At 45.9% G+C, this 21776-nt stretch overlaps 1 long non-coding RNA gene across 1 annotated transcript in view; it reads left to right on the forward strand.

Annotated features, from left to right (window-relative positions):
• LOC139275797 (uncharacterized) overlaps nt 1-21138 on the forward strand; it is a 33596-nt gene extending 12458 nt beyond the window's left edge. Inside the window, exon 3 of the long non-coding RNA XR_011595757.1 lies at nt 21116-21138. This is a non-coding gene — a long non-coding RNA (uncharacterized lncRNA). The remainder of the gene's footprint in view (nt 1-21115) is intronic.
• Nucleotides 21139-21776: the final 638 nt, after the last annotated feature.

Below are 21776 nucleotides of genomic sequence, written 5' to 3' on the forward strand. Positions count from 1 at the left end.
CTGATTGCGTTTCTCCAGGTACGACTCATCAAAGCAGCGACCCACTGTTCCAAGGGTGTCAGTGGATGCAGCTTTGGCCCGTCTCCTCCTATTCGAGTTCTTTCCCTTTTGTCGTGGGCCACTTTCTTCTGCAAAGATTAAAATATAACTTTTTACGGAGTGTGTCTTTCTGCAGGGTGGGACATATACAGATGGTCACATTTACAATTGCGATTCCATTGAAAAATGAAAATATTACTTACATTAACCACTTGACCAAGGTTGTGCCATTTCTTTTTACATTGGCTTCCAGATCTCATGGTATGCACCATTGCGCAGTAATCTTCTGCAACTAGGTTCCAGCGTTTCTTCATTTCTTTGTGCGACCTCTGTTGCTGGTATCCAGCTCCTGCCATCTCTGCTCAATCACATTAACTAGTGTCTCCACTTCCTCATGCAAGAAATTCTTCGTTCGTCGTGGACGTTGTTCCATTGCTCTATTGAATTGAAACTCTGATTTTTCAAAACACACAGTCCTTATTTTGCATGCACCTATGCAGCACTTGTTCTGGAAGTTTAGCAGCAACAAACAGCACTCACTGATTCCAGCAGCTGATTTCTTCCACAGTACTGCTAACAGCACTCCTTCAGGCGCAAAAAATCAGTCAGAAGGCTTTGCACAGCTCCACACATCCAAAAATCACTTTTCTGCATGACCCTTTAAAGAAGGCTGATTGCCAATGTTTGTGTGCCATTGCACATGCGCGCACGCTCCAACGCTCATGTGCAACGCTGCCGGCACTCAAAATGACGCTGGGCCCTAGCCCCGCCCCCCTGCCGGCACTGCTTGCTCAGAACGGCGTTTGCTCCGCCCAGAGCAGCTCCTGCTGCGCCGCGCTGAGCTGGAAATGGGCCTACAGATATCGGAGAATCGCGAGGTAAGTTTTGGGCGCTTTTTGAGTTCTAGAAAATAGGCAGGCCTCTCTGAGGTGCGCCGCTCTACCGGAGATCCGAAACTTGGGCCAAATGAGGGGGCTCGACAAGGTAGATGCAGAGAGGATGTTTTCACTCATGGGGGAATCTAGAACTAGGGGGCATTGTTTTGGAAGTGAGATGAGGTGGAATTTCATGAGGGTTGTAAATCTGTGGAATTCTCTGCCCCAGAGAGATGGGTCATTGAATATATTTAAGGTGGAGGCAGACAGAATTTTGAGTGGTAAGGGAGTAAAGGTTTATGGAGAGTGGGCAGGGAATTGGAGCTGAGCCCATGATCAGACCATCAGATAAAAGACAGAAAGAATCATTTATTTCAAATGTTTTTTAATCCCCAACAATAATTAAAATCTGAAGGAATGAGACTTCATACTTGTAAAAATACACTTTCATTGCCAGAGAGTTTAATTAATACTTATCATGACAACTTGAATGACAGGCCCTAACTTTTTCTGGCTTGTTTAGTGGCGATCTACTGCATCTTCATGCCCTTCATGTGATTGACTGCTGAATCTCTCGACAAGGTACCAGTGTGGTGAAGCTAGTGGAGGAGCAGGGGAAAAAAATTGGACAGCAACTTCCTGATTTCCATGTGAAACTCTTATTGAATGGCGGAGCAGGCTCGAGCCGTATGGCCTACTCCTGCTCCTAATTCTTATGTTCTTATGGTGTATTTACACATGAAACATAAGCACAGGATTAGGCCATACGGCCCCTTGAGCCTGCTCTGCCATTCAATATGATCATGGCTGTTCTGATCATGGACTCAGCTCCACTTCCCCGCCCGCTCCCCATAACCCCTTATCCCCTTATCGTTTAAGGAACTGTTTATTTCTGTCTTAAATTTATTCAATGTCCCAGCTTCCACAGCTCTGAGGCAACGAATGCCACAGATTTACAACCCTCAGAAGAAATTTCTCCTCATCTGTTTTAAATGGGGCGGCCCCTTATTCTAAGGTCATGCCCTCTAGTTCTAGTCTCCCCCATCAGTGGAAACATCATCTCTGCATCCACCTTGTCAAGCCCCTTCATAACCTTATACATTTTGATAAGATCACCTCTCATTCTTCTGAATTCCAATGAGTAGAGGCCCAACCTATTCAACCTTTCCTCATAAGTCAAATTCCTCATCCTCAGAATCAACCTAGTGAACCTTCTCTGAACTGCCTCCAAAGTAAGTATATCCTTTCGTAAATATGGAAACCAAAACTGCACGCAGTATTCCAGGTGTGGCCTTACCAATACCTTGTATAGCTGTAGCAAGACTTCCCTGCTTTTATACTCCATCCCCTTTGCAATGAAGGCCAAGATACTATTGGTCTTCCTGATCACTTGCTATACATGGATACTATTCTTTTGTGTTTCATGTACAAGTACCCCTACGTCCCGCTGTACTGCGGCACTTTGCAATCTTTCTCCATTTAAATAATAACCTGCTCTTTGATTTTTTTTCTGCCAAAGTGCATGACCTCACACTTTCCAACATTATACTCCATCTGCCAAATTTTTGCCTATTCACTTAGCCTGTCTGTGTCCTTTTGCAGATTTTTGTGTCCTCCTCACACATTACTTTTCCTCCAATCTTTGTATTGTCAGCAAACTTGGCTACGTTACACTCTGTCCCTTCTTCCAAGTCATTAATATAGATTGTAAATAGTTGGGGTCCCAGCACTGATCCAAGCAGCACCCCACTAGTTACTGGTTGCCAACCAGAGAATGAACCATTTATCCCCACTCTCTGTTCTTTGTTAGTTAGGCAATCCTCTATCCATGCTAATATATTACCCCCAACCCTGTGAACTTTTATCTCGTACAGTAACCTTTTATGGATGTTCATAAGGGTAGCTCCAACATCCTCCCCCACCCCCTCCAATCGTGGCCTTGACCATGCCCTCACCCCAGTCGGTGTTGCTACTATTCCCAATATCTGCCGACTGGTACCAACCCTTCCACCCATTTTTGGTGCATTCGAATTTCTCAGCCACGATGTAAATGTACTTTCTAATAGGTTTGCTCAATTTTGGTAATTAAAAGCTAAAAAGAGGTTTGTGTTGAATAGCTTTGAGTGAAGAATATTTTATATTAATACACTGTTAACTGCTGCGTGTACTCAACATTGTGGAAATAAACTTTGGCCTGGGTTTTGCAGTAAGAATAACCATGTGCCTATCAGCTGTCACTGTTAATAAGGAGTAAATTGGACAGCAGCTTCTGGAGTCGACACATGCACAGTTAAGTGTCGAAATCCTGAAATTGCTGTGCAATTTTTTTTTTCTCTGCTCCTCCGCAAGCTTCGCCACACTGGTACCTTGTCGAAAGATTCAGCATTGAATCACATGAAGATGTGGTATTTCCCCACTAAAAAGCCAGACAAAGTTAGGGCTTGTCATTCAAGTTGCCATGATAAGTCTTAATTAATACCAAACAACCTCTCTGGCACTGAAAATTTGTTTTTACAAGTATGAAGTCTCATTCCTTCAGATTTTAATTATTGTTGGGGATTAAACAAAATTAAAAATGAAAATAAATGATTCTGTCTTATCTCTCCTTTTTCTCTTATTTTGCTTTCTGTCCATGATTTTACATTGGTTTAAATATTCTAACTTGCAATCCTGGTTTAGACTCTGCACGGCTCAGGTAAGGATTCTTCAGTCTGATCGGTGGAGGAGATACATTGTTGCTTAACCTGCTTACACAGGTCCCTCATCTCCTGTAGAGGGCGCCGCACTGTTGGATTCCCAATGACTAAGTTGCCGCTCGAAAGTTCACAAAGTCTGTGGACAGCTATAAGTATAATGAACGGCAAGCACTGTTCGTTCACCGCTGACCGCAAAATCTGGGCCAGTAAGAAGTATGTATATGGAGCACTGAGTCTCAAAGCGATGGTGAAGATGCAAGGTGCCTGCAGTAGAGAGTGGCTGATGAAATTTGCTTATGGAGCTTGAGCTTGTGGATTGGTAAAAGATAGTTTGAAATTGGAAGAGATGACCAACATGACAGTTAGTCAGATACAGGTGCAGAATTATCATAGGCAGTCCCTTGAAATCGAGGAAGACTTGCTTCCACTCTAAAAGTGAGTTCTTAGATGACTGAACAGTCCAATACGGGAATTACAGTCTCTGTCACAGAAAGGGTAGGTGGGGAGTCTGGTTTGCCGCACGCTGCTTCCGCTGTCTTTACTTGCTTTCTGCATGCTCTTGGCGACGAGACTCAAGGTGCTCGGCGCCCTCCTGGATGCTCTTCCTCCACTTAGGGCGGTCTTTGGCCAGGGACTCCCAGATATCGGTGGGGATTTGCATTTTATCAAGGAGGCTTTGAGGGCGTCCTTGAAACGTTTCCTCTGCCCACCTTGGGCTCATTTGCCGTGTAGGAGTTCTGAGTAGAGCGCTTGCTTTGTGAGTCTCGTGTCTGGCATGTGAACAATGCGGCCCACCCAACGGAGCTGATTTAGAATGTGGTCAGTGCTTCGATGCTGGGGATGTTGGCCTGATCGAGGAGACTAATGTTGGTGCGTCTGTCCTCCCAGCGGATTTGCAGGATCTTGCGCAGACACTGGTGGAGTGCCCTCCTTCGTTTCAGCTGCCCCCAAAAGTTTGTCGCCATCCTCCGCCTGCTCCATGACGACATGCAAGCTGTGATCCTGACCAACTGATCCACCACGGACCCAATCCATGTCCGGACCGGGGTCAAGCAGGGCTATGTTATGGCGCCAACCCTCTTCTTGATCTTCCTTGCTGCAATGCTCCACCTCGCACTCAACAAGCTCCCCGCTGGAGTGGAACTAAACTATAGAACCAGTGGGAATCTGTTCAACCTTTGTCGTCTCCAGGCCAGATCCAAGACCATCCCATCCTCTCGTCAAGCTACAGTACACTGATGACATTCAGAGACTGAACTCCAAGTCAAAGTCAACATCTTCACTGAGGTGTATGAAAGCATAGGCCTTACACTGAACATCCAGAAGACAAAGGTCCTCCACCAACCTGACCCCGCCACACAACACTGCCCCCAAGTCATCAGGTGTAGAAAGGGAAATTATGAATCACCTTTCTGCTTCACTGGGTCCATCAGGTTGAAGAGGAGCCTGCCCTGATGATTTGCTCTGGCCATGGAAGGAAGGAGTGTTTAATAATTAAATATGCATGCAAAAATTATGATTGCATCAAAAAGCCTCTGAGTAGCTGATGAAAATAAAGCAATTATAAAAATCCAAACACTTTACGTTGAATCTGGTCATATTCCTAAGGGGAGAAAATAGTGGGCTCAGTTTTCCCCAGTTATCTGCGCTGCTTTTTTTGGCCTAAATGAAAATATCCAAGTTTCTCCAAAAATTGTGTGCCAGCGTAACTCAATTAGTTACAAATTTTTTAGGTTATTTTTTTTTTGTCATGGGGGTGTAACCTGATGTCTGCGCCACTTTTTCACATTTATGCAAGTTTGACCAACTTATATTTTTCCTAGGATGGCATTTGTGACCACTCCATAAAAACCTTCTGGGCATTTAAGAAAAAGCAGCACACATTAAAAATCAGCGCAGAAAGACGCCATTGATTTTATGCGAAGTTTTGGAGAGAGTCAAGAGCACATTAAATATGCATCATGAAGCCTCACTTTTTCAAACTTAAAATGCAGAAAATGGAAGTCTAATGCAAATCTTTAATTTTGGACTTTTTTCAAAGTGTCACGCCACCACTGAAAGACTCCAAACCGGGTTCAAGGGTCGGAACGTTGGCTGGCAGAATCGGTCCCTCGCCCGGACACAGGCTCGGGGCTCTGCTTCAAAAGAAACCTGGGGAGGGGGGTATGGAAGCGGAACTGAAGGGAGGAGAACCCTGACACTATACAGCAGCATCAAAAGAAGCCCACGTGGGGCGGGGGTGGAGTGGCTATGGAAGCCAAACTAAATGGATGAGAACCCTTACACCATGCAGCAGCATCAAAAGAAGCCTGAGGGAGGGCTGTTTGCCGGGCGAGGGAGCGATTCTGCCGGCCAACCCTCGAGCCTGATGAGGAGACATTTGGTCGGTGGTGGAGTGATACTTTGAAAGAAATCTAAAATTAAAGATTTGCATTGGACTTTGTTGCCACAAATGTCCTCATTGGAATGCCTAGCTTCCCGTTCTAAGCAAGCCTATTGCGCATGCGCAGACCTGGGTGTGGTTCGTACTAGGGCATCAACCTTTGGGAGAGTGAGAACAAAAAAGCTTTAACTCCTTGACCTGCTGTTTTGAGCTTATTGCAAAGGTACAATTTATAATCATGGGGGCAATACTGACAGTGCCATATCTCGTGGAAGCCTTCTGCATGACGGTGCTGTGGAGGCGATGATTGATTCAACGTCATCGCATGAGGAACCTCAGAGCACGTAGGATAATGGTCTTACCTACTTCGGGTATATCGAGACAGGTGTTCATACCTGCACCTGAGTGATGCAGACTGTGTGAGAAGACTGCGTTTCCACAAAGAAGTGGTAACCGAGATCTGAGAGTTAGTAAGACCAGCAACTTAGAAGCGTCAGGAGGATTGCTTTGTCAGTTGAAGTGAAGGTTACAGCTGCACTTTCATTTTATGCATCTGGATCATTCTAGGCCACAACTGTGGATGTGTGTGCCATTTCTCAACATGTAACACATATCTGCATTCAGCAGGTGACTGCTGTACTATATGCCCGGAGGAATGACTACATAAAGTTCCCCATGACCGCCCAGGCCATGTGTGAAAGGGCTGTGGGCTTCTCCAGGATTGCTGGCTTCCCAAAGGTACAGAGCTGCATTGTTTGTACCCACATCGCCTTGTGAGCACCTTTTGGAGGATTCCGAGACGTACAGCTCGTATGATGCACCGCATCATGTTAGTTGATGCGAGATACCCAGGGAACACCCATAATCCTACGCGAGAGCGCTGTATCTGCCATGTTTCAGCAACAGCCAGAAGGCCTCGCCACCTGGCTCATAATGTCCCTACGTGTAACCCGGATGGAAGCTGACCGGGAATACAACATGTCGCACATTGCAACGTGCAGCCTAATATAGAGGGCCATTGGCATCTTGAAACAGCGTTTCCGATGCCTGGACAATTCCGGAGGCTACTTGCAATACTCCCCTGAGATTGTCAGTCAGTTCACTGTTGTGTGCTGCATGCTGCATAACTTAGCCATCATGAGGCAGCAGCAGCTGGTAGTAGAAGACCCACCTGAGGTGAGCATGGCTGATGAGGAAGAAGATGCAGATGACAAAGAGGAGAAGGATGAGGAAGCCATGCAATTACCTGAACCCTGAGCACGATGACAGAGGGCGTGCCGTCATGCTCCTTTAATGATTGCTCAAGCCTTGCGCCAGCAGTTCATCCGTGAACGCTTTGCAGCCTGAAGGCTCAGCGGCAACTATTCCAAATGGACCATGTTTACTGTTTGGACCTGTTCCGTAATGTTATATTGTGTTAATGGAACAAATAATGGAAATTATTCTTCCTTACTTCAAATAGTTGTGTTAATAATGGAAATGATTCAGTTATAATTTAAAATTTATTTTATTCAAAAGTTTAACACTGGTTTGTGTTACGTCCATAATAAAGTAATGTGATTTGAGTACTGCAGACGTGAGTAAGTGTGACCTTAGTCTCTTTATTCTAACTCCAGAGTGTTAGTACAGTATGGGAGGCCTGCTTATATACAGTGCTCCCAAGGGATGCTGGGATCCCTCGGAACTCCAACAGAAACGCCCTCTGGTGGCGGTAGAATACTCGTTACATAGGGTTACATACATAACATCACTTCCTCTCAAAGTCAATAGTACACTTATTTACAGGGTGAGACGATCTGGGGCCTTTCGCTCCCTAGTCGATGGTCTCTGTAAAAATGCAGGTGTCGGTGAGTTGGTTGGTTCTTCGCTGGGCTGCTGCATAGCTGGCCTTGCTGGGCTGCTGGGGATGATGAGTTCAGCTTTGTGGTCAACCGTGATGTTGGTTGCCGTGTGTGTGTGTGTGTGTCGGAGGGTCGAAGTTGGTGGTGTTCTCTTCAGGTTGCTCGTGGCAGTCTGTGAATCACAGTTTGGTTTGGTCCAAATGCTTTCTGCAAGTTTGTCAATTTGCGAGTTTGACATGAAACACCCTACTCCCTTCTTTGGCTATGACAGTGCCAGCAAGCCATTTGGGACCATGTCCATAGTTGAGTACAAATATAGGGTCATTGACATCAATATCGCGTGACAAATTGTCATGGTACATGTTTTGTTGATGCCGCCTGCCCACGACGTGATCAGTGTGGATGAGAGAGAGCCTTGCTTTGAGTGCCCTTTTCATGAGCAGCTTGGCTGAGGAAACCCCGGTGAGCGAGTGGGGTCTGGTGCGGTAGCTGAGCAGGACTCTGGACAGGCGCGTCTGCAGGGAGCCTTCCGACCTGCGCTTCAAGCTTTGATGATTTGGACTGCCCGTTCTGCCTGGCCATTGAATGGGGCAGATGTGACGTGCTTGATCCCATTGCGAGTCATGAATTCCTTGAATTCAGTGCTGGTGAAGCACAGCCCATTATCACTGACGAGGACATCAGGCAGGCTATGCGTGGCAAACGTGGCTCATAGGCTTTCGTTGGTGGCAGTGGATGTGCTTACAGACATTATTACACACTCCATCCAGTTTGAATAAGCATCCACAACAACCAAAAACATTTTGCATGGAAATGGGCCAGCAAAGTCAACGTGGATCCTAGACCACGGTTTGGAGGGCCATGACCACAAACTTAGCGGTGCCTCCCTGGGTGCTTTGCTTAGTTGAGCACAAGTGTTGCATTGGCACACGCAAGACTCCAAATCGGAGTCGATGCTGGGCCACCACACATGGAATCTAGCTATAGCTTTCATCATTACTATGCCTGGGTGGGTACTGTGTAGGTTGCGTATGAATGTTTCCCTGCCTTAGACAAAACCATGCAATTACCCCACAAAAGACATTCCAACTTTCGTCTTTGCGCCACTGGAATGGCTTGATCTCTTCTTGCATCTCTGCTGGGATGCTGGACCAGCTCCCATGGAGGAAACAGTTTTTTACCAGGGAAAGTAAAGGATCCTGGCTGGTCCAGGTCCTGATGTGGCGGGCGTAATGGGTGACTTTTAATTTTCAAATGCATCATCACCAAGAGCAAGACTGTAGGCTGTGCCATTTCCACCCCGGTGGTGGGCAATGGTAGCCGACTGAGCATCAGCGCAGTTCTCTGTGCCTGGTCTGTGGCGAATTACATAGTTATATGCCGACAGCATGAGTGCCCATCTTTGGCTGCAAGCAGAGGCATTGGTATTAAAACCTTTGCTCTCTGAGAATAGCGATATGAGCAGCTTACGGTCAGTTTCTAACTCTAACTTGAGCACAAACAGATACTGGTGCATTTTTTTTTTTTACCCCGTAAACACATTCCAGAGCTTCTTTTTCAATCTTACTGTAGGCTCTTTTGGCCTTGGACAAACTCCTGGACGCACAAGCGACCGGATGCTATGCTCCCGATTCATTAGCTTGCTGTAACACACGCCCGACCCCGTACAAGACGCATCGCAAGCTAGCACTAAACGTTTACATGGGTCATACAGAACAAGCAGCTTGTTGGAACATAACAGATTTCTGGCTTTCTCAAAAGCAGCCTCTTGTGATTTCCCTCATACCCAGTCATCTCCCTTGCGTAGCAACACATGTAGAGGTTCTAGCAAGGTGCTTAACCCGGGTAGGAAATTACCAAAATAATTGAGAAGTCCTAGGAGCGACCGCAGCTCCATCACATTCTGTGGTCTCAGTGCATTCTTGATGCCCTCCGCCTTGGCGTCGGTGGGTCTGATGCCAGCTGCCGCGATTCTTCTCCCTAAGAACTCGACCTCTGGCGCCAGGAAAACATACTTCGAGTGTTTTAACCTGAGTGCCACACGATCTAGCAGACTTCGAACCTCTTCCAGGTTTTTCAAGTGTTTGATGGTGTCCCGACCTGTGATCAATATGTCGTCCTGGAAAACCATGGTGCGCAGAACCGACTTTAGCAGGCTCTCTGTTCCTTTGAAAAATAGCCACGGCCGATCAAATCCCAAACGAGCATCTATTGTAGATGAACAGACCTTTGTGCGTGTTGATTCAGGTGAGGCCATTCGAAGATTCTGCCAGTTCCTGCGTCATGCAGCCCGAGGTCAGGTCCAACTTGGTGAATGTCTTTCCTCCAGCCAGGGTCGCAAATAGGTCGTCTGCCTTGGGTAGCGGGTACTGGTCCTGTAACGGAAAACGGTTAATCGTTACTTTATAAGTCCCCACAAATTCTGACCGTGGCATCGCCCTTGAGAACCGGAACAATCGGACTGGCACACTCGGTGAACTCAACCGACGCGATGATGCCCTCTCGTTGCAGCCTGTCCAGCTCGATCTCCACTTTCTCTCGCGTCATGTACGGCACCGCACGTGCCTTGTGGTGGATGGATCATGTACCGGGAATCAAGTGGATCTGCACCTTGCCCCCGAGAAACTTATAAGAACATAAAAATTAGGAACAGGAGTAGGCCATCTAGTTCCTCGAGCCTGCTCCGCCATTCAACAAGATCATGGCTGATCTGGCCGTGGACTCAGCTCCACTTACCCGCCCGCTCTCCATAACCCTTAATTCCCTTATTGGTTAAAAATCTATCATTCTGTGATTTGAATACATTCAATGAGCTAGCCTCAACTGCTTTCTTGGCAGAGAATTCCACAGATTCACAACCCTCTGGGAGAAGAAAATCCTTCTCAACTCGGTTTTAAATTGGCTCCTAGTTCTAGTCTCCCCGACCAGTGGAAACAACCTCTCTGCCACTATCTTGTCTATCCCTTTCATTATTTTAAATGTTTCTACAAGATCACCCCTCATCCTTCTAAACTCCAACGAGTAAAGACCCAGTCTACTCAATCTATCATCATAAGGTAACCCCCTCATCTCCGGAATCAGCCTAGTGATGTCTGGCCCAAACAATGACACAAACTTGCTCAGAATCTGGGCACATGAGGCATCGTCGACAGATGAAAGTGCTCTGATGTCGTCCCAGTACCAGCGGATTTTTTCCAGCCAACTTCTGCCGAACAGTGTGGGGCCATCTCCTGGTACTATCCATAGTGGTAGTTCTTGCATTGCTCCGTCATAGGAGACTTTTCCTGCTGCGCTGCCAACAACAGGGATCAGCTCTTTGGTGTAAGTTCTCAGCTTGGTGTGAATAGGGCTCAGCTTGGGCCTGTGTGCCTTGTTGCACCACAGCCTGTCGAAGGCATTTTTGCTCATGATAGTGACTCGCACCCGTGTCCAGTTCCATGAATTCTGGAATTCTGTTCAGTTCGACTTTTAACATGATCGGTGGATATTTCGTGGTGAAGGTGTGTACCCCGTACACTTCTGCCTCCTGGTTCAGTTTGATCCACCATGGATCGATCTTCCTCTGCAACGTCGTGGTCTGCAGGGTTTGCAGCTCGTCTGCACCTTCACTGGAGGTGTCCTATTGTTCCACAGCCTTTGCACGCATAGTGTTTGCAGCGGCATTGATGGGCTCAATGATCACCTCCGCAGCGCCAACAAGGTGTTAACTGCCTCGCATTCACACTTGATGGCAGACTCTGAGTCAACTGAGGTCGTGCAGCTACAGGCATGTACACTTTGCCATTTGCATTCCTGCCTGAAAACAACGTTACTTTGTATACAATATTTGCCGAAATATCTTTATGCTGCAAAATTTATTTGCTGTTCTCACTGGTGGCCATAAATGGCCAGGCTATTGTTATGGCTTTGCTCAGGTTCGGTGTTTCAACAGTCAATAGTTTGCGAAGGATAATCTCATGGTCAACGCCAAGCACAAAAAAGTCTCTTAGCATTTGCACCAGGAATCCATCAAATTCGCAATGTCCTGCAAGGCTCCTTAGTACGGCGACGTAGCACGCCACTTCCTGGCCTTCAGACCATTGACATGTATAAAATCGATATCTTGCCATCAGAACGCTGTCCTTCGGATTTAGGTGCTCCCAGACCAGCGTACACAGTTCTTCATACGATTTGGTTGTTGGTTTCACTGGAGTGAGAAAATTCTTCATGAGGCCATAGGTTGTTGCCCCGCCGACTGTGAGGAGGATCGCCCTTCATTTGGCAGCGTTTTCATTCCCTTCCAGCTCGTTGGCCACGAAGAATTGGTCAAGTCGTTCCACGAAGGCCTCCCCATTCATCCCCTTCTGAGAATTTCTCCAGAATACCAACAGTTCTCTGCATTTTCACGTGATGGTTCGTTATCTCGTCACCAGTTGTTACGCCCATAATAAAGTAATGTGATTGAGTACTGCAGACGTGAGTAAGTGTGACCTTAGTCTCTTTGGCCCCAAGTTTCGGCCCGCGCCGAAAATGGCGCGCCTCCGAGCTGGACGCCTGTTCTTCGCGCCTAAAAGTGCGCCAGAAAAAAACTTCGATATTCTCCGGCTCCTCGGAGCTTGATCTCAGCTTGGCGCGTCGCGCTCTTTACAGTGGAGGGTGGAGCCAAACACTCGCGCCGATTCTGTAAGTAGTGGGGGGGCGGGTCCAATTTAAATGAGCCAACGTGGTGCCGGCAACCCTGCGCGTGCGTGTTGGAGCGTGCGCGCACGCGCAGTGTCAAACAAACATTGGCACTCGGCCATTTTTAAAAGGACTCTGCTGCCGTCGAGCCACTGACTCCGCCCCTTAAGCGTGGCCGAATGGCCTCAACCCCCTTGGAAAGCTGCGTGCGTCTGGTGTTGATCCTTCGGCTGCCGGCCAGCCACTGATGCCGCTCCTATCCCATGGCCGAATGGCCTCAACCCCCTTGGAAAGCTGCGTGCGTCTGGTGTTGATCCTTCGGCTGCCGGCCAGCCACTGATGCCGCTCCTATCCCATGGCCGAATGGCCTCAACCCCCTTGAAAAGCTGCGTGCGTCTGGTGTTGATCCTTCGGCTGCCGGCCAGCCACTAACAGAATGAAGGCCTGCCTGCAGCACAGCAGCTCAGCTCGAAGGCTGCTTGCTGCCGCTGTTGGGGCTGCCGTCGAGACACTGACACCACACCCCTGCCTGTCTCCAACATGAAAGGCCTGCCTGAAGCACTTTCACACAGGTAGGAACATGGTTTATTTAATCTTTTCTTTGCTTATAAATTTTTATTCAGGTTGGATTTATTTGTATAATATTTGTATAAGTATAACTAAGGATTGATTGTAGAATTTAATGACTTTCCCCCCCCCTCCCCCCGCCCCCCACGCCTAATTTGTAACCTACGCCTGATTTTCTAAAGTGTAGACAAGGTTTTTTCGAGCGTACAAAAATCTTCACTTACTCCATTCTAAGTTAGTTTGGAGTAAGTTTTCACTGCCGAAACTTTGAAAACAGGCGTAAGTGGCCGGACAGGCCCCTTTTTGGAAAAAAAAATTCTGTTCCAAAGTGAAACTGTTTTACCTGACTAGTACTGGAGCAAACTAAATGCCGAGAATTTGAATTTCTAAGATACTCCATTCTACACCAGATGCTCTAAAAAATCAGGAGCAACTGAGGCCGAAACTTGGGCCCTTTATTCTAACTGGTACAGCATGGGAGGCCTGCTTATATACAGTGCTCCCAAGGGATGCTGGGATCCCTTGGAACTCTAACAGATACGCCCCCTAGTAGCGGTAGAATACTGGTTACATAGGGTTGCATACATAACAGTTTGAATTTAGCTTAACTTTAATAAAAATATCCTTGTATCAAACTTTAAAATTTTTAGTTAAGATCACTTACAAACTTTAAGATCACTTCCAAACTTTTTAAACTTATAAATTTACATAACTTACAAAAAACCTTTCAATTTAAGCACAGTAACAACAATAATAATGACGACAACATTAGCAGCAAAGAAAGGCTGTACCCATCTCTCCTCCACCTTATTCTAAGACCGCCCGCTGCGCTTGATCATGGTGACTTCATCTTTGCCCGCAGGCGATGGCGCAGCGTTTCTCTGGTTGGTACCAAGCTTATTCTTTCAAGTGTGGTCAGTGCTTCGATGCTGGGGATGTTGGCCTGATTGAGAACACTGACGTTGGTGCATCTATCCTATCCAGTGGATTTGCAGGACCTTGCAGAGGCAGCACTGGTGGTACTTGTCCAGTGCTTTGAGGTGTCTGCTGTATATAGTTCGTCTCTGAGCCATATAGGAGGACGGGTATCCATATAGGAGGATGGCCCTGCAGACCATAAGTTTGATGCCAGATTTGAGGTCCTGGTCTTCAAACACACTCTTCCTCAGGCGACCGAAGGCGGCGCTGGCTCACTGGAGGTGGTGTTGGATCTCGTCATCGATGTCTGCCCCCGCTGACAGCAGGCTCCCCAGGTATGGAAAATGGTCCACATTGTCCAAGGCCGAGCCGTGGGCTTTCAAGGGCGGGCCACATCATCCGCATACCCAACATGAGACTCCCTAAGCAAGTGCTCTACTCTGAACTCCTACACAGCAAGCGAGCCTCAGGTGGGCAGAGGAAACTATTCAAGAACACCCTCAAAGCCTTCTTGATAAAGTGTAACATCCCCACCGGCACCTGGGAATCCCTGGCACAAGTCCAAAATACAGGAAACAAAAATGTAAGGAGCAGTTTGTTCTTCTGGTCAAATCTAATGCATAGCAGTCACGTCAAAAACATCCTTATTTTTTCGTGCATGCGCAGAAGTGCGATTTTGGGGGGGGGGGGAGGGGCATCGTTTTTTTCAGTGCAGACATTCGGCTCCACCCCCTCAAAGCTAAAGGACCGGTTGTGCGGCACCAATTTAAAAAAAATAGAACGGGGAAACTTGCTAGTTTTCTTTGGAGTAGTCAGGGCCATAAAAACGGGCGTAACTCTTGCAATATGCCAAAAAATGGCATTGGGGAAAATTGAGCCCAGTGTTTCTCATTATAGTCAAAACATTAATGCATTAGATTTGACCTTCAGAAGAACAAACTGCTCCTTACATTTTTGTTTCCTGTATTTTGGACTTGTGTCTAAAAATGTTGGTTTTTGTTGCTAGTGTAGAGTTTCTAAAAGCGCTTTTCCACCACCGTAGCAGTTTTGGAGCAGCATGAAATTATTGCGAACCTGGGGCAGATTAACCCCAGCTACTATCTGAGCCTGAGATTGAGCTGAACTTTGAATCCAAATAGTTTATTGATTTTAAATACCCATCATCAACATAGGCAGTCCCTCGGAATCGAAGAAGACTTGCTTCCACTCCTGAAGTGAGTTCTTTGGTGGATGAACAGTCCAATACGAGAACCACTGTCCCTGTCACAGGTGGGACAGATAGTCATTGAGGGAAGGGGTGGGTGGGAATGGTTTGTCGCACGCTCTTTCCACTGCCCGAGCTTGCTTTCTGTATGCTCTCGGCGTTGAGACTCGAAGTGCTCAACGCCCACTCAGCTGCACTTTCTCCACTTAGGGCGGTCATCGGCCAGGGACTCCCAGGTGTCAATGGTGATGTCGCATTTTTTCAGGGAGGCTTTGAGGGTGTCCTTGTATTGTTTCCGCTGCCCAGCTTTGGCTCGTTTGCTGTGAAGGAGCTCCGCATAGAGCACTTGCTTTGGGAGTCTCCTGTCTGGCATGCAAACTATGTGGCCTGCCCAGCGAAGCTGATCGAGTGTGGTCAATGCTTCAATGCTGGGGATGTTAGCCTGGACGAGGACACTGATGTTGGTGAGCCTGTCCTCCCAGGGGATTTGTAGGATCTTGCGGAGACATCATTGGCGATATATCTCCAGCGCCTTGAGGTGTCTTCTATGCGTACGCCCCAATACTCGATGCAACGGATGAGATCAAAGAGGGTTTTTATTCCAACCTCGAAACATCCTTGTCCCGTGTCTGTCTAGCATATCTTTATGTCTTTTAAAAAGTGTGTATTGGACACCCAGGTTAGTGTAGCAGGTAAAAGCCTGGTAGGTGCAGCTCTATGTCATACAAACAAAGACTTCAATTTGATTCCCAGTCTATGGTGATCTGATGCGGCAAAGAGGGGGGAAAAAAATCTGACAGGGTTCTCACTTTTCATCACTGTTTACTGACTCCTGGTGAAAAGTGTGCATATAGAAATATAGGAACAGTGCCATTCAGCCCTCGCACTTATTCCACCTTTCAATTATATTGTGATTTATAACTTTGACAGTTTTTATTTTTATATCTACAGCATAGAGGAGATGAGCATCACCCTGCATTGCCATACAGATAAATGTAAGGTCGTTTTTATGTTACTCCATAATGCTCATGCATTTGGTTCAGCAGTAGGATTTTTTTTGCTGAGTTTCTGCTGGAACCATTGCAATAATTTCACTGAAGCGCAGAGTGACTATGAACAATAGTTAATGGAAAAATTAAGCCCTCATTATAAGCTCGTAGGTTTAATTTTCAGTTAATCTCTGCTCATTTGTTTTTTATTATCTGTATAACATTGAGCATTTCTATCTTGTTAGATCAGGTAGGAGTTAGAATAGTGGCATTATTTCAGTATTGTAAATTTGTGTCAGGCTGACAGTACAGCAAATGGTCAGAGAATGAGGTTGGGAACGGAACACTGAACCTGTTTTTAGCTGAGTGATGTGCATACTTGGAATGTTGATTGAAAGCTGCCAAGAGAACTTCTGTTTCTTTGAGGCAACTGCAATTGCAGTTGGTGATGTGTCACGCAGTTCACTTTGTGACCTCTGCATTTTAATGATAAAAAAGATTAGCTCGTTAGATTCCACTTTTAACCACATTTCCTGAAGGAATCTTGCAAACACATGTTGAGAGACCAATAAAAGTATATCGCAGGACAGAATCCTGTTTTTTTTAAACTTAAGTTTATTATTTGTGTTGGTAAGTGTGAAATAATATTGCATAAATTAGATCTAAAACACACACGTAAACACTAATATATGCTGTTAATTCTTTAAAAGATATGACAAATTGTATTTATAAAGTGCAAGGATCATCTCCTCAGCTCTTTTAATGGGGGAGAGGTGGATACAGAATAAGGGATTTTGAGGGGTGGGAAGAAACCAAAGGTACAATTAAAGAGATATGTTTTAAGGAGACTTCTGTAGGTGGGAAGCGAGGCAGCAAGGTAAGGTAGTTTTGGAAGAGTATTTCACAGGACCGGGCTCCATTAGCTGAAATGATGAATTGATGATGAGGTGGAGGTCAAGCTGTAATCCCACGTCAGAAGAATGAAGCTGGAATGTTTGGCTGGAGAATATTGCCCAAATAGGGTGGGGTGAGTCTGTGGAAGAATTTAAATCAAGAATGAAGATTTCAATCTTGATTCACTGGGTCACAGAGCCATTGGAGCAGGGCAAGGATGGATGTGTTGCAGGAGAGAACGCAGGCGACAGACGCCTGGATTTGCTGGAGCTTATGAAGGCTAGAGACGGGTGAGGAGATTAATGAAACGATAAAGGCATGCATGAGTGTTGTGGCATTGGAGAGGATGTGGTGAGGTCATACATGGACCATATTCTGGAGGTGGAGAAAGGCACTCTTTGGAATGAGGGGAACAAATCTTGGTTCCGGGTCAAATGGAATTCTGAGGTTGTGTACCACTGAGTTTGGCTGAGCAAATAGCCAGGGAGGTCGTTGAAATTGGTACCAAAAGTACATTGGGACCGGAAAGAACAAACAAGATGGCTTCATTTCAGTTGAGTCATACAATTTAACTGTAGTGATAACCTCTCCAATTTAAAGGAAGAGTGCAACCCTCTATTGCATTTTCTCCCCAAACTCCTGTGTCCAAAAATTCAAAGCTAGCGTGTTTCAGTGGGTCTATGCCCTTACCAAATTATTTGTGTTCTGTGTACCACCATGTTGATTCCATCATAACTTTATACTTCAGGATGTTCTTTTTAAAAAGTTACTTCTCAAATTTTCTTTATCATTTTATTGTTTTAAAGGCATAATTTTATTCTGCAGAGCCTTGGTGTTATTTATACTTGTACTATTCTATTGCTAAGTCTGTTGTCATTTGTGATTATATGAAACTTTATCAATCAATGTGACCATCTTCCACATGAAAACTGCAAATATTTAATAACCAACCAGAATAGCTGAGAAATGAGAGGTTGAAGCAAATTGATGATTAAAGTCACTTTGGAAGAACTCTCTGGATTTATATATTTTTTAAATTTCTTTCAATTACTTGGAACTAATCAGAATTGGATGAAACATGAATGAGAGAATGTTATTCTATGGCCTGCAGGAATAGTTGCAGCACTTAACTTCACTTACTTAGACTGGATGTGGGTAAAACAAACAGCGGGCACCCCAGTGCCTCCTCAGCATGTGCCTCTACTTTGGGGCATGTAGAGCTGAGATTGTGAGACAGTTAATTTAGGGTGTTTGATGATTCAAAGTGCAATGCAACACTGTTGTTACAATATCAACCTCCCACAGATTTTAATAAGTGGGAAATGTGGAGGGTGAGAAAGATTAGCAAATTAACACAGTGATCCTCTCTAAGAAAGTCTAGTTTTTGTCAATTCTTTAAAGATGGGAGTTTGTTATTGAAGCCTCCATCTCGTGATGTGTAATCTAACAACATATTTAGCAAGCTCCCGAACTTGACAGATTGATCTGATGTTTGGTGGTTATGGTTGTCATTTTTATCATTCTTTATTTTATTGTCTCCTCAAATTATTCACTGTTATTTAAAGTGTGACTTGTGGATTGTATTGTATTGTATTGGGTGGAAGAGGGGAAAATGCCTGCTCTTCCATTGTGTAGTACTTAAGTGCATTCATAAAACCAGGCATTCCACATCATTTACTATAGATTGAAAATCATGACAGAGTCAGTAAATAAGAAATAGTGGTCACTTAATACATCAGAAACTTGTAATGCTGTATATTCTACAAAACAAAATTAAACATGCTAATGTTTAAACTGTCCTTACATATTTTTCTATAAAGTTATACAGTGAAACCGCTATTATCCACCTTCCTGATTAATCCCCCAGAGTTTTCACATGACAAAACCTTACCTGAGATATCATTGCTTCTTAAAACAGCCTGCTAATACCAACCTACTCCTGTCTGATACAAGTCAATGTTACAGCTGAAAGGTCAAATTCAATTCATGTTAAATGTATTGTAGTTGTCTTCATTCCCAGCTAAAGTAGTGCTGTATAGTATGTGTAAGATTTGGGAACTATCAGTTGACTACCAATTTCTATTATCCACTGGTTATAATGGAGGTTCCATTGTATATTCAAACCAAACTTTAAATTCATTGGGCCCAAGTTTTGGACCGCGCCTAGAACGGCGCAGCCCCGACCTGGACGCCTGTTTTTCGCGCCACAAAGTGCGCCTAAAAAATACTTAGATTCTCCGGCTCCCTGCTGGTCCTCTGGAGTCGGGCGCGGCGCAGCAGGAGCTGTAGGGGGCGGAGCTAGGTCCCTGCGCTGAAAACAGTACCGGGACCTCTGCACATGCACGCTACAGTGGGCGCGCATGTGCAGTAGCGCCAGGCGCCCAAAACTGTGTGGGAGGGGCCCGAAGCACACAGCCCCTAGCCCTGGCCGAATGGCCTCACTGGGGCTGCGTGCATAAGGCTGCCTCCCATGCCCAGCTCCTGCTTCCTCCTGACCTGACTCAACTCCCGTTTTCCCCAGACCGGACCCGACCCGCGCCCCCCCCCCACCCCACACCTGACCTGACCTCCTCCCCCCTCCCCCCCAACCCGAACTGAACCAACCTCCCTCCCCCCCCCCCCCCCGACCCGCGCTCCCGACCCCGGACCCCGACCCGACGCCACCTACCTGTAAATCTGGTGCTGGGGACGGGCCCTGCCCGAAGTCTTGGGCCCGGCCGGGCCCGACCCGTTCAGCCTCCCTCCCCCTTCTCCTCCCCCCCTTCCCCTTCTCCTCCTCACCCCCCCCTTCTCCTCATCCCCACCCCTTCCCCTTCTCCTCATCCCCCACCCCTTCCCCTTCTCCTCCTCCCCCACCCCTTCCCCTTCTCCTCCTCCCCACCCCTTCCCCTTCTCCTCCTCCCCCACCCTTCCCCTTCTCCTCCCCCTTCCCCTTCTCCTCCTCCTCCCCCCCCCCTTCCCCTTCTCCTTCTCCTTCTCCCCCTTCTCCCCCATCCCTCCCCCTCTGCCTTTTGAATTTCTAAGATACTCTGTTCTACACCAGTTGCTCCAAAAAATCAGGAGCAACTGAGGCCGAAACTTGGGCCCTTAGTAGCTAACTGTGTAAGTGTTGTATTTATTTTAATTGTCCTGTAGTGTTGCTCACAGTCAGGATTTACAAGAAGGAGATGTTATCTCAAGTAGTGGTATCAGGGACACTGATTTATCAGCACTGAGGGCAACCTCGGGATCTAGCAGCAGCGCAAAGGGGCCCCAAAGTCTAAGTGGGGCCCCCCACTGTCTGGAATTACTTGGAGAGAAGTCCTGGACCCATGGGGCAGGAATATCTCCTGATCTGGGAGCATTAAAAGAAGGGATATGGGAGGGAGGTCTAAGAGTTTGAAAACACCTGAGGGAGGAAACCTGGGGGCATCCAGGAAGGTTAGGGGAATTCTGAGGGGTGGGTCTAGAGTACTATATTAATAACTCCAATAATGAAGTCATTCTTGCTGCGCTATTGCTCCGTATTCTCCAAGTTGAATTGCTGTGAAGATTCTCTGCCTGTTCCTTATCAGCTCTGGTCAAGTGACACACAATAGTCATTTATTTTGATTTCCTGGACTGACCTGCCATCTACATCCAGCTTTGTTTCATGTATGGGCTAAATTAATTGGTTTAATTGCTGTAACCGTAATAGTTTTGGTGGAATAGTGCTGATAGTTGGGTTTGGCATGGGTTCACACCTGCAGTTACCAACATGATTCCCTGATACCTGTACCACCTGTTTTATTGGCTGGAGACTGGCCTTCAGAGACTCTTATCTCAAACAGTGCCATTTACAGAGCCCTGGGAATATGATGATTGGTTTCCTCATAGCAGATACTGTTCCCAGCGGATTGTAAACCCAATGTTGAGGAAGGGAATAAAATAAATATTATACATCAAAACATTTTTAAAAATTACATTAAAGATGTTTTATAAATGTGGTTTATTTTAAGAGATATTTGTTTTTAGAAAAATTATTAAGCATATTTGTCAGGAATATAATAAAGTTGTTTTCACTTTCCACAGTGTACTGAAGTATGCAACCATTGGAACTACACAATATTTCACAATTGTTTCAGTATATGTGTAAGTAATTTTTCTGTTTATAATACATGGACTGTAGAGCTGCTTTGCTGATTTGCAGAATTTTGCACATAAACAACATTCTGTTCTAATTTTACAAACATTTTATTAGTAGGAACTGATTTGTCATGTTTTAGAATTTGTTATTAACCCCATTAATTTTGAAACTAGCCTAGTGCTATTTACTGGCATCTCTGGCTCCGAACAATGGGCTCAATTTTCCCCGGTCATTTGCGCTGTCTTTTTGGTGCATGCCGTTTTTCTGGCGTATTTTTTTTCAAACTTTCCTCCTGCGATCCCGCCGGTGTAACTGAGTTAGTTACGATTTTTCTAGGCCAGTTTTGTTTTGATGTCATGCGGGCTTCATGTCTGTGCCGGTTTTTTCAATTGTTCGCAGTTTGGCCAACATTTTTTTCTCTTAGGTTAGCGTATCTGGACACTCCCGAAAAACCTTCCGGTAAGTTAAGAAAACCAGCGCACATTCACAAATCTGTGCTGAAAGACACCATTGTTTTTAAATCGAAGCTTTTGGGGGGGAGTCACGAACACTGTCAAAATCAATAAGAAAGTTCAACTTTTTTTTAACCTGTCAACATAGAATTGT

The sequence above is a fragment of the Pristiophorus japonicus genome, chromosome 11 (genome assembly GCF_044704955.1).
Source record: "Pristiophorus japonicus isolate sPriJap1 chromosome 11, sPriJap1.hap1, whole genome shotgun sequence".
Lineage (NCBI taxonomy): Eukaryota > Metazoa > Chordata > Chondrichthyes > Pristiophoridae > Pristiophorus > Pristiophorus japonicus.